Genomic DNA, 19,663 nt, shown 5'->3' on the forward strand with positions numbered 1-19,663 from the left:
TGTGTGTGAATGCATGATATGTGATCGATATGCAAAATTGTTCTATTATACTATGTCAGAATGCCTCAATCAAAGTATTTAATGGTTAAGATCGGATATACGAGATCGACGTGTCATACAATGTCCAAATGCCTCAATTAGCACATTAGATAGTCAAGATTGGATATGGTGTGATTGATGCGTAGATTCGATTTATCATAATCGTCAGAATGCTTCGATCAAAGCATTTTAACTATTAAGATCGAATATGTTGTGATGGATGTGCGGATTCGATCTGTTATATAATATCTGAATGCTTTAATCAGAGTATTTGAAAATTAAAATCAAACAAGGTATTGTATGCATGCAGATGGAAATGGAATGGATAGCTGGATAGATGCTTACTTAGGCTGTAATGATGATTTAGATGTTTGATTTAGCAGGCGTGTGGTAGCTTGTGGGTGTCATCAATGTGGGACCGACTTGGCTATTTGTGGGGTCATTTGTTTTGATTGTGGGCCTGCCTTAGCTTTGAAGGGCATGTGGTACACTCTAGGAGGGGTGCTTTAGTAAGAGAGTGAATTTTCTACACAGAGGATTCTTCATTTACATGAAGAGCATATTAAAGCATTGGCTCGATATTTCTCTCGATAGGTTGCCATGTCCTAGTCGTGAGCATTCGATCCAAGGGTCCTACGAATTGAATAAGTTGGTGACACAAGTGCAGAGATGGGTTACATATACATTTTGCCCTTAAGTATAGGCTAATCGTATACCTACCTATATGTGGTTGATGACGATTTACATGGATGTAAAAATGATGAAATGAAAACAAAAGTTGTTTTATTTTTGTTTATATTCTTGTGTATAAATGTGTGTAAAGCCATTATATTACTTTTTGTTAATTCTTTGTTTTATGGTGCTTTGGATATATGGATTAGATATATGATTTTTTTAACACTCATCCTCGACGGACTCTGAGTTGATTCCTGGGGGCTTTAAAGGGCCCCTATAAGTAAGCTGTCACGCCCCGAACTCGGAAACCGGGCTCATAAAATTTCCGATTTGCCGAATCCGGCGCTGACAGCCTCTGTAGTACCCCATTCTCGGCTCCCGGCATCTATACACCAGGTTCCGATCCTGGGATCCTACAAGGAGGATTTCAAATATGATTTTGATTCGATATAGCATAACCCACGAACAATAACTACAAGAACACCATCACAAAATCCACTATGATCAACAACTTTTAAGTACAATGCGTCTGAAGGGAAATACAAGATAATACAAATAACGAAAACTCCAAAAGCTCGACTGCACCCTCCTATTGCTCCTATGCTACGGCTGTGTCCTAGTGTCACCTGCACGCATAGATCGTGTATAAGCTTATAGAAAGCTTAGAGGGTGGTGTAAGTGTGTGCGCAATATGAGCGTGCTCAGAATACAAGGTCAGAGTAATATGAAATCATGCTGATGAGTACATGAATGCAATTAGTCGTACCAGGGCTATGCGGTGCAAGATATGAATGTTATCGGCCATTTCAAGACCATGTAATGTGAGATGCATCTCAAGCATGCCAATCCTCATCCACAATACAAATATCAGTACGGTTCTCATTCTGGATAATCACCGGGGTCTAGTACACTCTACGCCAGCTTGTCGTCCCTATCCGAACGCACAACTGGGAGAGTGGAAGAGACCTCACTATCCGCCTGCCAATATTGGGCTCGGCTCATCGATAGCGGATTCATTCCTCAAGCTAGTCAAACTCAACCTAGAAATTGCCCCCTCACTCAGGCGGGTAAGGTCACACCCCTTTCCAATGGACCATGACACAGTGGGAGATGCGGCCTACTGGTATACGGCCCTCGCACGCTCATGTATCCACTCGGTCTCGACGTTGGAGTCATTTTTGGTACCATTGGGTTTAGAGATTTTTACCCAGGGACATTTATGGCACCCCGATGCTAGAAACAGTATTTTTGGTATCCAATCCAACCACCCACGATGTGTCTGTGGAGGCTATGGCCCTGATGTCGCTAGCGCATACAAGAATCACAATCACATTAATGTCAGTGCATGAATCTCCCTACCAGACATGCAACAACGCGCTCATGTAGGGCAACTCCGCCTATCAGGGAGCCCATAAACAATCCGCCCGTGGGCATATGCTATGATCAGTCACTCCTCATATCAGGCATACATATAATTCGTATGATCATGAATCATAGATCTATATTAAACATGTTATATGGTGATGGGCTCTGTTCATAACGAAGATGGGCCTAAACGGCCTACACACTACAAGTATGGGCCTATCAATGGGCCTTAGAGAGAGTGACAATGCGGACATTTAACTAACATTATCCTTACAATGTGGACGTCAAACCATCATTACTCCTAAGGCATAGCCCGCTATAAAGGTCAACACACAAACCATGGTGGAATCACGTTATAATGGGCCTCATGTACATCCCATTGGGCCTCGACCCATGGGCCTCCAATACATCAAATGGGCCTTATGTACATGGGTCTTGTATATATTAAGATGGGCCCCAACGAATGGCCACAACTACATCAAGATAGGCCTAATCACATAGGCCTTATATTCGTCAAGTGGGTCGCACCAGTGGGCCTTGAATACATCACAATGGACCCTCATATGGCAAGTGGGCCACATCACATGGGCCATACGTATATCAAATGGGCCACACCCAAATGTAAGTGGTGATAATAATTTTCACTATTAAAATTCCCAAGGCCCGCCATAACATTTATTTCCCATCCAATCTGATCATAAGGTCCCAAAGGATGTCAATGGTAGCCGTTCAATCCTCACCGCACAGTGTGGTCCGCTTGATAAATAAATCTGTCTTAACTTTGTCTCAAGCCTTAAAATTATTATTATTATTATTTATTTTCTTTTTAAATGGTTGGATGGTTTGGATGAAACTCATGCATCATGGTGGGTCCCATATGGATGGACAGCATAGGTAAAGCACATACCTCATGATGGGGGCCACACTGATGGAAGGTGTGGCACACATACATCAGTGGGTCCCACGTGGGGCCCACCATAATGTTTATTTTCCACCCAATCTGTTGACAGGGTCACACAGACATGGGGCCCACTGTAATGTTTATTTGCACCCAACCAGTTGATGAGGTCACTTAGACTTGGGGCCCACCGTAATGTTTATTTTGCCATCCAAACTGTTGATAAGGTCACGTGGACCTGAATGAATAGGAAAAGCAAATTTCATATTTGATCTGAAATTGCTGCAACCCAAAAAGGGTTCAATGGTAGGCACTAGTCACCTCTGTTTCCTGTAACGTGGGCCACCCGAGTCCCTGTAGCGGCTGATTTTTGGGAGGGGGCCACTGTTAGAAGGGACCCAACAAATGTACGGTGTTGATCGTCAACACACATCAGGGTGGGGACCATGGCTGGGGCCGTGGGTCCCTGCCAGGCCATCCGTCCGTGAGGAGCAGGCGCTGCCTGCGTGAGTTCTGTAGCAGTGGCGTCGGCGCTGCCTTCTTCTTTTTTTCTTTTCTTTTTTTCAAAATCAGTTTTCCTGTGGTTTTTCACAGGTGGGGCCCACATCAAGGAAATCTGCCCTGCCCATTGTATTCCCTGGCTTGATACCGTCAAACAGGGTCCAATATCTATTATGATTTGGCGAGTAAAACATTAATGCGGGTTTTGTATGGTAATAATATTGTTTCCTAAGGTATGGCCCGCCCGAGAATCGGATTGGCCTCAAATTTCGGCTCAACGCCTAAAATGAGCTGGGGAGTGGAATAGACGGCGTGGATTTGATCTGTACATCAAGGTGGGGCCTACATGAGTGCCCACCCCAAGCTTAGTACACCCCAACGTCAGTTCACACTTTACCGTTAGCCACACCATGCCCACGACTGCATGTCTAGCGTCCAGAGACGTTGGACGGTGTGGAATAACATAGGTACCATGGTGGGTCCCACATGCACATGGCCCACCATGCATATACATATTAATATAATATTAATATAATATTATTATAGTATAAATATAATGTGTTATATATACTATATAGACAGTGGATCTCTCCTAAAATGCGGTGGCCCACACCGTCTGATGGATGGAGTACATTTAACACAATTTGGTGGGGCCCACAACATTCTAGGGGAAGGATAAGGAGAGAGAGAGAGAGAGAGAGAGAGAGAGAGAGAGAGAGAGAGAGAGAGAGAGACGGTGATGGAGAGAAGGGACCTAGCCACTATGTGCCCTCCATTGATACAACACATACATCAAAATGGGTCCCATCAACAAGTAGGCCCTCAAATCATGAAATCAACGGTATAAACTCAAAGATCACCCACCTCTAGGCCTTCTCCTTGCTCCCTTAGGCTCCTAAGCTCCTTGCCTTCATCTTTGATGGAGGTTGATGGGGTTTTGATGGTGGGGATGAGAGATGAGAGGGTGGGCTACACTTGGCTTGGGAGAGAATGTTTGGACGTATAGTATTTTTTTGGGGTTGCTTGGGAGATTTGAGAAATGAGAGAGAGTGAGGTGATGGGAATGATATAGATGGGATGATGTAAGGAAGGGGATGGGAAGGTATGGTTTAGTTTAAAATATTTGTAAAAGAGGTATGGGTGAGTTTGAAAATTTGTAAAGGGAAATGGTGAGGTGGAGAGAGAGAGTTGACTTGTGGGGAAAGAGGGATGGGTTGCTTGTACCTAGGGCATGGTGTATACTAGACTTGGATGATTGATTGAATGATGAGACATATCGTAGAGATTCTCTCAAAATTCGCAACGCGCGGCATTTCTTCTAAATGAACGCGGACCTTCATCTTTTAACTTGGGTATCGGATCGGTGCGCGAGTTGCGGCGACCGCGCGGTCGCTAAGATACAAGTTTTGGGTTGAGTCGACTTCGGTATGCAGGACTTGGCTTAAGATCGCGCGCAAACATTGGTTACGGGTCGAGGATTATCGGAATTCGACTGGAAGGACCGCGGAAGCCTACAGAATAGTACGGAGTAGGACACAGGTCTTACATAAGCACTTGAAAAAATCTCTTAGATGGAATGATTGTTATTCAACATTAAGATTATCCCACATTGCCTTTGAGATACAAGCATATCTAAGGATCCATGATTATCTTATTATGCTCTAGGCTTATCTTTTATTTTCTTTGTTGTCATCTTTGTCCACAATGCTCTTTCAAGTTTTTACTACATCTGGCTTTTTCATCATTTTTTCCTATAGCGCCCTTTCAGGTTTTCATTACATCCTTGGGTATTTGATCTTATCCATCCTTTGACAATTGTGCCTTTAAGTCCTTAGTGCCTTTTCAGGTTTTCACCAAGCCTGCGTTGCATCCACTATTTTTACTCGAGGTGTCCTTGTGAATTTTCACCTTACCATTTGTGCTTTGGATGTCCTTTTGATTTTTTTTACTTAGTCTTCTGTCATAGCTTTTCAGAGATAGCTTCGTGAAGTAACTACGAGTTTTTGTGAGATGAGTGGTCCGAGATAGATAAAATGGGTGGGATGGAAACGAGAATTTTCCCCTCGATTTTTCTTCTTTTCATTATTTCTCTCTTTTTTTTCTTGTTTACACAAACATGCCCTTATTATTTTTTTTTTTGAAATTTGGATAATTTTATTCATTACTTTTTTGCACATTGTCTTTTATTTATTTATTTATTTATTTCTTTTTGGTCGATGTCAAATAGGTGAAAAATTTTAGGATCTAATCTTGGATAACTTTTTCTTGTGTACTAACATGTTACCCACAATGAAGACTGACGTGATCGACATTGATAGGCTCAAGAAGATATTCGCCTTTTATGTCAGTGAGGTGAAGTGCGCCGCCAGATAGCACTTCTCAAACAACTAAAGGACCTTTCCATGTTGGCTTAAATTTGCCTCTTGAATTAGGGAGGTGAGGAGATAAATTTTTTCTCATTACTATATCTCCTACTCTAAACGTCCTAATTCGAACCCTCTTGTTGTATGCCCCTACTATCCTTTTCTAATAGGTCTCATAATGGTACAATGCTCGCATGCGCTTTTCATCTGCGATATGCAGCTAATTGTAGCAAGCTTGTAACTACTCTCCCTTTTTTACTTCGCTCTTAAACATAATGCACAACAAAATGATCTCTACCTCAATTGGTAGAATAACATTAATTCCGTATGTGAGTTCGTATAGAGTAACACCCGTTATAGTATGTACGGACGTTCGATATGCTCAGGGTGCATATGGAAGCATTTTTGACCAATCGTGATAGGTCTTAACCATTTTCTTGAGGATGCGCGTGAGTATTTTGTAGGAAACTTTAACCACTCTGTTCATCTATGATTGATAGGGACTTGATCGGTGGTGCTTTGACTTTGACTTGATCGATAAATTTCTCGACCTTTTGATTCATGAAGAGTGTACCATTGTATGTAATGGTGACTTGAGGGATGTCGTATATGCTAATGATGTTGTTCTTCAAAAATCGTACCACATGTGAGGTTATGACAGTGGTATATGATGCTACTTACACCCACTCAGTGAAGCAATTAATTACCACTAGGATGTATTCATGATTATTGGATACCTTAGGGTTGATCTTGTCAATGACGTTGATTCCCCACAGTGAGAAGGGTCACGATGTTGTCAGTCTGTATAATTTTGAAGCAGGGACGTTGATCCAATTTGTGTGCTCATGACATTTAAATAATGTTATGACGTGTTGGCAGAAATCTAATACCATAGTGAGCCAGAAATATCCTAACCATATGATTTTCTTAGCCATCATATGCTCGTTCATATGTGGCCTGCAGATTCCATCGTGGATTTCTATCATAATTTTTGCCGACCCAACTTCATCCATGCATTTTAGTAGGACTAGATTGAAAGATAGCCTGTAGAAGATGTCGTCATTGATAATGTATTGAGCAAAAAGGCATTGGATCATTCAATGGTTTATTGGAGTGGCACATTCAGGGATACTCGACTCTCCGGGTATTGCTTGATGTTTGTATACCAGGGCAACTTTTCGGATGGTGTTTCGGCTTCTTCAATCAAAAGATAGAACATATGTTCTTATAACCCGACTGCTAGTTCCCACCGGGGTGCCCCTTACAGAATCTCTAACATGGATGCTAGCATGGCCAGAGCATTAACAAATTGATTCTTAATGCATGACATATGTGTGAATGTGACTTGGTATAACTCGTTGATGAAAATTTTAAGGTAGACTTTGAACTTCTAAAATGTAAAGTAAACATCTGATTTATTGAATAATGAAAAAATTTACGTAAACTTTGTAAAATCATCAAGAAAGTAGATATAGTAATGATGTCTACATGTGGATGATACTAGAGTCATACTCCATACATTAGAGTAGATATGAGATTCAAATGTCTAGTGCTTATTAAAGATGAACTCGAAAATAAAAACTTGTGAGACTTTTCTATCTAGTAGACTACACATATACCATGGTCTTTATTTAAAATGACTAGAATAACAAATCTAATAAGGATTCTGTGAATTGTGCGAAAGGCAGGATGTCCGAGTCGACAATGCCATTATTCTATAGATAGCTAGTTATTCACTAATAAGTGTCTCTTTATTTTTTTATTTTTAAGGATTGATGAGTTGATATAAGCTGCCTTTACGCATTTAATGGATAAGTGTCTTCCCCGAATGATGATCTTTAATTAAAAAAATGAGTGTGATGAAATTCAAGAAAGACATTATTATCACCGACATATTAATGAACATGAATCCAATTCTTTATAATATACGAGACATATAACATGTTTGTAAAAGAAACTGTAAATGAGTAATAGAATGGGTATGTAAGAAAGAGTTGCCAATGTGATATATAAGCAAACATGTACCATTTCCTACTCTCACCATATATTTGTCATAATAATCTTTGTGGAGAGAGAGAGAGAGAGAGAGAGAGAGAGAGAGAGAGAGATTGTTAACATTAGATGTTATGTAGATACCAAATTTTATACGGGTATGATTGGACTACATAGTATGCATTAGGATAAGTTCCATTGTTTGGAAAATACATGTGATTAAAGTGTTGATAGCATTGAATATTATATAACTCGTATGCTTACAAACTTGGTATGACAATTGGTAGAGTTTTAATTAAACAAAATTGTTGGTTTAGTGCATTGTACAAAATGAGTAGGTTGAGTGTAACGATTTGAGTTTTGGCTACGTCCATGATTACAATAAATTTGTTGGTTTCGCCAGCGTTCTCTATACTTTATTTTGTCATGACTCGAATAATTGGAGATTTAGTTACAGTATTAACAAAAATAATATTTTGTTCAGTGAAGACTTCATTGATATAAATTTTTTCAGTTAACAGGATACCATGTTGGTTAAAAAATGATTTTGAACATCACAAGTAGTGATGGAAGTTATAAATGGACTATATTTAGATCCAATCATTTAAGTATGTAGAGGAAACAATCATTGTCATTCAATTGGTTTGAATGTCTCAGCAAGTTGATTGGTGGTTATTTTAACCTTAGAAGATCTTCTGACATAAATATATTCATTTATTCATTTGATGGAACTATAGATGAAGTTACATGATTTTAGCTTTTGAATATCCTACATAAGTTGTTGAGAGATGATCCCATATATCTTTGGATGTGGATAGCCCAACGATTTGAATATGGACTGCTTTGGTTAGTAAAGAGACGATCCAACTTAATAATAGTTGATCTCGATGATGGCCAATCGATGTATTCTTTATTGATTTAGAGAGCGTACTTTCTTTTGTAGTAATGAACTGTGGTGGACAAGGTGTTAAACCATTTACAAATCTCATAAGATCGTTTCAATTAAGAATTAGTAAAAGTTGATAATGCCATACGAGATCATTTATTTGTAATAGTTTGATTGGGAGATAGTGATTAATGTTGGTTGAGAGAGGAGATGGAAATGAGAAAGATAAAGTAGCCGTTGTTGATGAACTATGAGAAATGTGTTGCTTGGATACTATAAAAACTCAAAGATTTTAGTTTGAACTTTTCTTTTATTAAAATCTTAGGAGGTTCTAATATTTAAAGTAAATGTACAATTTTTAAACTTTGAATATATTCCTAATGTACATGAATTTTAAATTTGAATTCGAATACATCTGGTATATAAAAATACTAATTTTGTATTTTGAATGCATTCATATTCTATAACTGATTATTGAAATAATTAAATAATTGTCAGAATGCCTTAATAAGATTATACAACTACATTTTATTTTATGGGCCAAAACATATATGATAGGCCCAATAAGGTGACAACAATAATTCAAATAAGATATTTTAATATACATAAGATAAAAATCATCATTTTATACATGAACATGATTGTCATGTTTGTGTAGGAATACTTGCGCACCAGTTCTCACGAGAACTCGAGAGAACTTTTTCAGAACTCACCTCCTGTGATATCGTCACAAAATCTAAACCGTCCGTGTGATGCAGCACCCCATGAAACCCCCAATGGCCCGACTCTCACCCTGATCTAAAACTTTGGTGGGCCATGGCAAAAGGAAACAATTTCCTCTCTTAATTCATTTCTCTTTTGCTATGGCCCATCAAAATTTGAATAAGGATAAAATTTAGACTGTGGGGGTTTCATGGGTTGTTGCATCACGTGGACTATTCAAATTTTGGGCTCGTATAACGGGAGATGAGTTCTGAAAAAGTTCTCACAAGTTCTCATGAGAACTGGAGCGTAGGTGAATACTCGTCTCTCTCTTTCTATATATATAAAGAGAGAGTAATGCTTACACACAACTAGTTGGACCGTCCAACTAGTTCGATTAATTAATGCTAATTGATGTTGAGACCGAGATAGGACTTTGTTTCATGTTACCTTTCAAACGGGTCTTTCAAAATGGTTAATGGCTTGGGTGGGCTCTTTTGTGGTGTTAATGTAAAATCCACCCGACCATCATGTGTGTCACCCGATGTTAGACTTATGGACTAAAAATCAACCCCATTGGTGGTTCAGGTGGACCGCATAGTTGGAAACAGTGTACTGAAATATCTCACCCTCCAAAATGATTCATTTGATGAGGCCCACTTGAATCACCTGTGCATCTTATTTTTCGGTCCCACACCTAAAATTTTCTGTCTCATCTAATGGTTGGAGTGGATTTTACATATTTATGATTGGGGTCCTGTAAAAATCAAAAGTGGACATCTCTTCCTCAAATGTTCTATTGGTGTGGCTCACTTGAACTACAAGTCTGCCTTATATTTTGGCTCTAGACCTACAATGAGACTGCGCATTTGATGGTCAGAATAGATCTTATATATATGACTCGGTGGGCCATATCAAAAATCAAGGTAAGCCTTTTCTCCCTTTGTTAAACTTCTTCATATTCCGAGAGAAAAGTTGCGTGTTTCGAAAAAAGTGTTGAGGGTCAAATATTGCATATCAGACCCAGTTATTGCATGGATTTACAAGCATGATACCGTTTAATGGCCCGAATTAATCGTGTTTGTGATGCAGAGTGTATTTACAAGCATGGACTAAAAAAAGGGTGCTAGAAGTGTGGATTTGACACTCCGAAGTTACCAGAGCAAGGGACGCACTCCAGAGAACCAAGACTGAAGAATTTACATGCCAGGGATCCGAGGAAATCAAGCCATTCACGTTAAAGAGGCCCGAAATTGATGAAGAATGCAAGATCACATAGTTCCCGCCATCTGATTGGCCCAAGACTTCATAGATGGCCTGAGGGACATAAATTAACCGTACATATCAAATTTCAGCCCTCGGATCACTATGGAAGTACCCCAACTGACAGATCAGCCCATAAACCGTTGATTCTGGGCCCACCTGATATCTGGAACTATCTCAACTTTGGTCTCGACGGTTTAAATAAGATGAGAAAATGAATGGATGGATCAGATTTTTGAAACACATCACAGTGGGGCTCGTATGTGAGGTGTGTACATTGCACATGTACACAAACCGCCGCACACCGAACCGACTAAAGCCGGTCAGCCAAAGCTGACCCGCGTCATCTTCCCAAAATGGCAGTTGCTATTTTGGCGTTGCGGACGGACGGACGACGCCCGATTTGCGGACGCTAGTGGGCCCCACATAACGTACATATGGCTAATCTAAACCGTCCATCTTGTAGAGAGCTATGAATTCTTCAAACCTATGCTGAACTTTTGAACCCATGCAAGCACACGTGCGCGATACAGAGGCCATAAGTGGACTGCCCTGCAATGTTCAAATTGATGTTTGAATGATTTCTTCTCTGATTCTGAGTCAATGGACATGAAAAACCATCCGTTTTTTACTGAAATTTCGAGGGCAATCTAATGGATGAGGTGGATTTCCTTGAAAACACCTCTGTGGAGCCCACCGATCATGTCAGCACCGGACGTGCGAAAGGCTACGCACGTCCGCGAAATCTGATTTTTCAGGCAGTTGTGGCCCACCATCTTTGATCATATGGCAGATCTGAACCGTTCATTGTGTAGGCCAGCCAAAATACTTCCAAGAGACGTTGATTTTACAGAAATAATGCAAGGAACGCGAGAGTTATGAAGCCCCGAACTTGGCTGCGAAAAGGCTTTCGCTGCGCGTGCGATAGCTTCCCAAATCCGATTTTCACCACTCCAAAAGCTATAAAAAGAGTTCCAAACGTGGAGAAGAGGGTGTGCTTGAACGGGAGACGTCAGATAGAGAAAGAGAGGCGGAGAGAGAAGTGTTTGGAATTTTTATATTTTTATATTTTTCTTCTTTTTCCTATGAATTATGTTGAGATTTAGTCTGATTATGTTAGGCTAAACCTCTTAGCTAGGGCTAAGAGGTGAAGCTTGTGGCGTGATGGGAGCTTCTACAGGTTTGATCTAAACTGAACTGATTGACTCTAGTTTGATTTAAGAAATTCTTTTAGTCATTAATGGTTTGTTGTGATTTAAATTACAGTAGATCTGTGATGGCTTGAATAATTCATTTCCTTTTATTTTGATGTTCGGAAACCCTGTTGTTCGCCATCGTCTCATAGACATGGTTGGATGATGGAATCCTTCCTAACACTCATACATCTTTTAGTTGGTTATGGATTGGTCTAAGTTCTGCTGTTTACCTTGTCTCTTAGGCATGGATTTGTGATGGAATCATACCTAATTCTTATACCTTTCATCTCTTGAAAACTATATCAAGTAAGTTCAGTATAATATCCATGAAGCAGGCATAAGATCTCCCTGATCTCTACAAGTGGATCCTCTGAATCCCTAGTTCCCTTTCTCCGAATTCTTTAAGTTTAGATCAATATTTCACCATTATTCCTCAAATCACAATTGGTTTAGATTTCATCTTAGCCTAGTTCTAGATCTGGTTATTTTCAGATAACGTACAGGTTTTAGTCCCTGTGGATTCGACCTTGGTCTTACCGAGTTTATTACTACATCACAACCCTGCACTTGGGGTGTGAACAAAAAGTGGGAGTGGATTAGGTGTAGCCTGTCCTTAAGTAGTACTGTACACCCCTAACCCTGGGGCCTACCTTGATATATGTATTGTATATCCATGCCCGACATTGATATTTTCAGCTCATGATAGGACATGATTCAAAAAATGAAATAGATAAAATTCTCAGGTGGACCACACCACAGAAACTGTGGTGATTAGCCATTAAAAACTTTTTGTGAGCCAAATGTTTTGAATCAAGCTGAAATTTGTTTTTTATTTTTAATTTATTTCATCAAGGTCTTTGTGAACTTATTAATAAATTGGTTGGCAAGTAAAAAATTACGGGGAGCCTTAGGAAAATTTTAATGGTGAGAGTACAATATCCACTATTTCCTATGGTGTGTACCACTTGAGAATTATAATTGCTTCATTTTTTAGATTAATGTTTTAAAATGAGCTAAAAAAACTAATGGACAGCGTGTATATACAATACCTACATCAATGTGGGCTGCATGATTAGGTATGAACTGTGTTGCATGACGAAGGGCCCTCACTTAATGTAAAACCCATATCATAGTCTATACCGTTCCGTGAACTTCCGCGGTCCTTCTGGTCGAATTCCAGCAATCTTTGACCTGTATTCGACGTTTGCACGGGATCCTAAGCCAGGTCCCGACCAAAACTTGTATCATAGCGACTGCGCCGTCGCCACGGTTCTACCGCGACTTGCGCACTGAACCGATACCCAGGTCAGAAGTGTGGGCTTGCGTTCAATTCGAAGAAAACGCCGCGCATTGCGAATTTTGAGAAAATCTCTACAAAACGTCCAATCAATCAATCAATCACTCATGTCAATTACAAGTCAAGTCACTCCATACCCCAAGTACAACAACCCATACCCTATCCTTACTTCTCTCTTACACAAGCTACCCAAAGTCAACTCTCTCTCTCTCTCTCTCTCTCTCTCCACCCATCCCTTTCTTACAACCCATCACTCCACCCATCATCCATCACACCTCACCCATCCTTTTCACCCATCACTTCTCTCTCTTCCTCATTTCTCAAAAACATCTCCCAAGCAACAAGCACCATACGTTCAAGCTCCCTCTCTCCCAAAGCCAAGTGTGGCCCACTTTCCCTACCCTCTCATCTCTCATCCCCACCATCAAAACCCCATCAACCTCCATCAAAGTTGAAGGCAAGGAGCTTAGGAGCCTATGGGAGCAAGGAGAATGCTTAGAGGTGGGTGATCCATTATTTATTTCAACCTTAAGGGCCCACTTGTTGTGGGACCCACTTAATGTATATGTTGTATCAATGGAGGGCTCAGAGTGGCGGGGTACCTCCTCTCTATCACTGTATCTCTCTCTCTCTCTCTCTCTCTCTCTCTCTCTCTCTCTCCTCTCCCTAGAATGAAGTGGGCCCCACCAAATCATGTTAAATCCACTCCATTCATCAATAGTGTGGTCCACCACATTTTAGGCGAAATCCATCATCCATTTTTGGGATGGTGGAAAGTCCCACATGCTATATATAATATATTATATTTATTTTATATTAATACTATATATGCATATACATATATGCATGGTGGTGGGCCACGTACATGTGGGACTCACCATGGTGCATGTGTTGTATCAACATGTCCAGCGTCCAGGGACGCTGGACGTGCAGCCGTGGGTGTGGTGTGGCTAACAGTAAAGTGTGAACTGATGTTGGGGTGTACTAAGCTTGGGGTGGGCCACACATGTAGGCCCCACCTTGATGCATGTACTTAATCCAAGTCATCCATCCTCTTCCTCAGATCATTTTAGGCGTTGAGCCGAAAAAAATGAGGTTGATCTGGTTTCTTGGCGGGCCATGGTATAGGAAACAGTGTTCCTACCATTGATAAACTCCCTGATGCTCTTGTACATAAAAAACCATCCAATATTGGACTCGATAGGTTTGTATCGAACCACAGGGACCAATGGCTGGAGTGGATCTTGCTAATGCGGGCCCCACCTATGAAAAACTGCAAGAAAATGATTTTAGAAAAAAAATCAATCAAGGCAGCAACGCCTGCTGCTGCCACTGACACGAGGACACCACAACGTCCTTGGATGCTGGCGGGCAGGGACCACAGGTCCCAATTGTGGGCCCCACCATGATGTGTGTGGAGTATCCACGCCATGCATTGGTGGGCCCCTTAGTGCAGCGGTTCCCCCCTCCCAAAATCAGCCACATACATGGCTTAGGTGGCTCACATCATAGGAATCAGGGGTGATTGAATGGCTGCCATTGAGGCCCCTTTTGGACATTGCAGAAGTCTTGGATCAATATGAAATTTGTTTTTCCTATCCATTCAGGTCCCAGAGACCTTATCAACCATTTGGATGGCACAGAATCATTTCGATGGGCCCCATGTTTATGTGGCCTTGTCCACAGATTGGATGAAAAATAAACGTTATGGTGGACCCCGGGTCCACGTGACCCTATCAACAAGTTGGCTAGAAAATAAACATCACCGTGGGCCCCCTGGTCCACATGACCTTATGAATAGTTTGGATGGCAATGAACATCACCATGGGCCCCTGGTCCACGTGACCTTATGAACAGTTTAGATGTCATATAAACAGTACAGTGAGCCCTAGGTCTAAGTGACCTTATGAACAGTTTGGATGTCATATAAAGATTACCGTGGGCCCCCAGGTCTGTGTGAACTTATCAATGGGCTGGATGGAAAATAAATATTATGGTGGGCCCCACACGGGACCCACTAAGGCATGTATTGTAATCCACACTTTCCATTAGTGTGAGCCCCACCATAAGGTATGTATTTCATCTATGCCGACCATCCTTTCCATCCCTATGGGATCCATCATGATGCGTGTGTTTCATCCAAACCGTCCAACCATTTTGGAGATAATTTAAGGCCCATTGTTGAGGCCCATCTTGATGTATTGGTGGCCCTTGTTGAGGCCCACCTTAATATATATATATATATATATATATATATATATATATATATATATATATATATATATATATATATATATATATATATATATATAAGTAAGACCCATGTGGTGAGGCCATTGTGATGTATGCAAGGCCCATAGGTTATGGCCCATTGCAATGTACGTAAGGCCCGTTGGTGCGGCCCATTGATACGACCCACTTGATGAATATAAGGCCCATATGATACGGCCCAATTGATGTATTTAAGGCCCAATGGGGAGCAATTAGGTCCATTGCAATGCGTGATTCCTCCGTGGTGTATATAATGATGTTTATAACAAGTAGTGCCTTGGGAACAATGACGGTTAGAGGCCCACATTGTAAGGATGATGTCGGTTAAATGTCCGCATTATCACTCTCCCTAGGGCCCATTAATAGGCCCATACTTGCAGTGTGTAGGCCGTCTAGGCCCATCTTCGTTATGAACAGAGCCCATCATCACATAACATGCGTAGTATAGATCCATGATTCATGATCATACGCATCATTTGTATGCCTGATGTGAGGAGTGACTGATCATAGCACATGCCTTCAGGAAGATTGTTTATAGACTCCCTGATAGGCGGAGATGCCCTACATGAGCGCTCGGTACGCGCAGGATTGTTGCATGTCTGAAAGTATGATTCATGCACTTGCATTGTGTGATTATTGTATGCCCTAGCGACATCAGGGCCATAGCCTCCACAGACACATCGTGGGTGGCTAGATTGGATACCGAAAATATTGTTACTAAGCATCGGGGCGCCATAGATGTCCCTGGGTGAAAATCTCTAAACCCGATAGTACCAGAGTATGACTCCAACGTCGAGACCGAGTGGATATATGAGCGCACAAGGGCCGAATACCAGGAGGCCTCGTCTCCCACTGTGTCGTTGTCGGTTGGAAAGGGGTGTGGCCTTACTCGCCCGAGGGTAGGGGGCAATACTAGGCTGATTTTGACCAGCCTGTGAATGGGCCCGCTATCGACATGCCGGATAGGTATTAACAGACTATTGGCCAGGCAGATAGTGAGGTTTCTTACGCTCACTTGGACTGTGCGGCTAGGAGAGCGGCAGTGCCACTTGGAGTGTACTAAACCCCGGTGATTATCCAGAATGAGAACTGTACTGATATATGATGAGGATTGGCATGCTTGAGTTGCATCTCGCATCGCATGGCCGTGTTATGGCCGATAACATTCATATCTTGCACCGCATAGCCTTGGTACGACTGATTGCATTCATGTACTCATCACCATGATTCTACATTACTTTAACCTTGCATTCTGAGCACGCTTATATTGTGCACACACTTACACCACCCTCTAAGCTTTTTATAAGCTTATGCATGATTGATGCGTGCAGGTGACGTCAGGACGCAGCCGTAGCCTCGTTAGAGTTGGAGCGTGTAGTCGAGCTTTTGGAGTTTCCGTTATTTGCATTATCTTGTATTTCCTTTCAGACGCATTATACTTAAAAGTTTTTTATCATAGTGAATTTTATGATGGTGTTCTTGTGGTTATTGTTCGTGAGTTATGCTTGTAGTTTCGCTCACTACGAATCAGACTGATGATTATAAATCCTCCTTGTAGCATCCCAGGATCGGAACCTGGTGTATGGGTGCCAGGAGTCGAGAATGGGGTACTACGGAGACTGTCAGTGCCGGATTCGCAGATCGGAAATTTTGTGAGCCCGGTTTCCGAGTTCGGGGCGTGACACTTAATCCCTCTTTTTTTTTTTCAAAAAATATAATAAGCATTTTTTCTTATAATGGAGCCGAAGATACTTAACGGTTGAAGAGGAATGTATAAACTTATTTTTATTGGGTCCATCATGATATGCATGTGACATCCAGTCTGACCATCAGATGTGTCCTCTCATTCTACGTCTTGGTACAAAATATCAAACTGACTACTGATTCATGTAGGCCACACCAATAGAACAATAGAGGGAGAGATGTCAACCTCTGATTTTTATAATACTCACAATCATGAGTAAATTAAATCAACTCCAACCATTAGATGCCACACCAAAGGTTAGACGTAGAACTCAAAAATTAGGGCCATACTTGATTTAAGTGTACCTCATCCAAGGAATTATTTTGGAAGGTAAGCTTTTTTTGCACATTATTTCCAATTGTGCAGTCCACTTGAACCATGGATAGAGTTGATTTTTGGTTCCTAGGTCTAACATGGGTTGACATACTTGATGGTCAAGGTAGATTTTACATTAACACCATAGTGGGGCCCACCCACGCCGGGGATCATTCTCAAGAGGCCTCTTAAAAAGCTAAGGTGAAGCAAATGCTCTTTCTCTCATTAAATGCCTAGGTAGTTGGACCAAAACGCAGTGTCCAACAAGTTATGTGTGAGCATTTCTCTCATATATATATATATATCAAAATGCACATAATTATGTTTTCAATGTACTACACTGTTACATAGAACTTAAAAATGTGTTTATATGCTTAACAATGTAGCATTGCAGTTCTATATATGTGAGTTTATTATCATAAGGATATATAAGTATATGCATTTAAAGTCAACAATAAACTTGATATAATATAGTTAATCATATATTAGGTTGACAATCAAATTATCACAAGAAGATTTTACATAAGTTGTTTGTCAAATGCATAAAAAAGGACCTTACTCTAATATCATATGTTAGTAAATAGTTAATCATATATTAGGTTGACAATCAAATTATCACATGAAGATTTTACATAAGTTGTTTGTCAAATGCATAAAAAAGGACCTTACTCTAATATCATATGTTAGTAATTATATAGTTTTACAAACAATATAAATCAAAAGGATTTTAACTTAATGCATTCAATAAAATTGAATATCACATGAAGTAAAAGAACGCGTTTTGCATCGTTGAATTAGACGACAGATCTTTATTGCGTAATTTCTCTAACTTGATCTACAACTAAGATTAATTGGGTTTGATCTTTTTTCTCATCAACTGACTGTGATGTTTGAATTGAGAATATGTGTTACATTGCAATGTTGAGTTAGGGAGAGGTACCAATAGTCCTATAATATATAAATGATTTGATCCCAACTCATTAAAGAAATTAGTTAATTATGTAACCAATTGTCTACCCCAATTAATTAAAAAGAATTCAATATAATAATAGAATTTTAAAAGTTTTTATACAGAAAAATGAAATATTTTTATAATAGAAAAAAGCTATTTTCTTGAGATGGGAAAAGACGTCATTAAAATATGAAAATATATTACTAGAATGTGAAGAATCAATATAAAAATGTAAAGAGCATGGTCATGTGAGCTGCTCCTTGAGACCATAACCTAAAAGTGATACTGAACTAATGATTCTAACTGGTTCATTGCAAAACATATAAGTAACGATTAAGATAAAAATTTGTTAACGGTTAATATTCAACAAATAAATGTACATTAATCTAAGCTCAAGTTCAAATACTCCCATATCATTTTTTGAACATTCATATTTATACTGGGCTTGACTATTTGGATAGACATAAATTAAGATGCAAGTATACCATGTGAATAAATATGTACACCCTGATCCATAGCTCAAGTGGTAGACTGATGAGTGAAAGATACCTCGTTTCAACACTGAGGTCTTGGCATCGATCGAAAAAAAGGCCCCCCCTTTCGTGCATTTTTTTTGGTAGAGAATCCTGTCATTCCTGACGTATCAAAGTTATAAATTTAGACAAAATCAGCAATACCACTAGCTCTTTCTTAAACATGTCAAAGTGTTCAATTAGTAGATTTTTTTAACATTAGTCTGCAATTCCAGAGGAGACAGTCAAACTACTGAAATAAAGAGCACATTATAGAAAAGTGTAAACCTTTCAGCAGACCTAAAAGTACCACAAGGTAGTTCAAATGGGGAAATAGTGGGCTAGGTTAGTTGGATGATTGAGTCTTGGTGGCATGGTTTTAATACTCTAGTGAGGATGATTTGACTCATCCAAGTTGACTCAGACTAAATCAAACTCGATCTAATTCAATAGCACGAGTCACCCTCGAGTCGCACTTGGCTCGAGTGAGTCAGGATAGTTCAACTTGGACTCCTGCAAATTGTGACTCAACTAAAGGTCGAACGAGTTAGGTCAAGTGATCAAATCTTTTAACCATACTTGCTAGGTGGTAAGCTAATTTATCAATGAATTTTCCATTTGCACTAGGGGCCAATGCGTCCTCATCTTTGAGCGTCCACTTCACAAGATTCATACAATGGATCTAAGAGCAC

This window comes from Magnolia sinica, chromosome 16 (genome assembly GCF_029962835.1).
Source record: "Magnolia sinica isolate HGM2019 chromosome 16, MsV1, whole genome shotgun sequence".
NCBI lineage: Eukaryota > Viridiplantae > Streptophyta > Magnoliopsida > Magnoliales > Magnoliaceae > Magnolia > Magnolia sinica.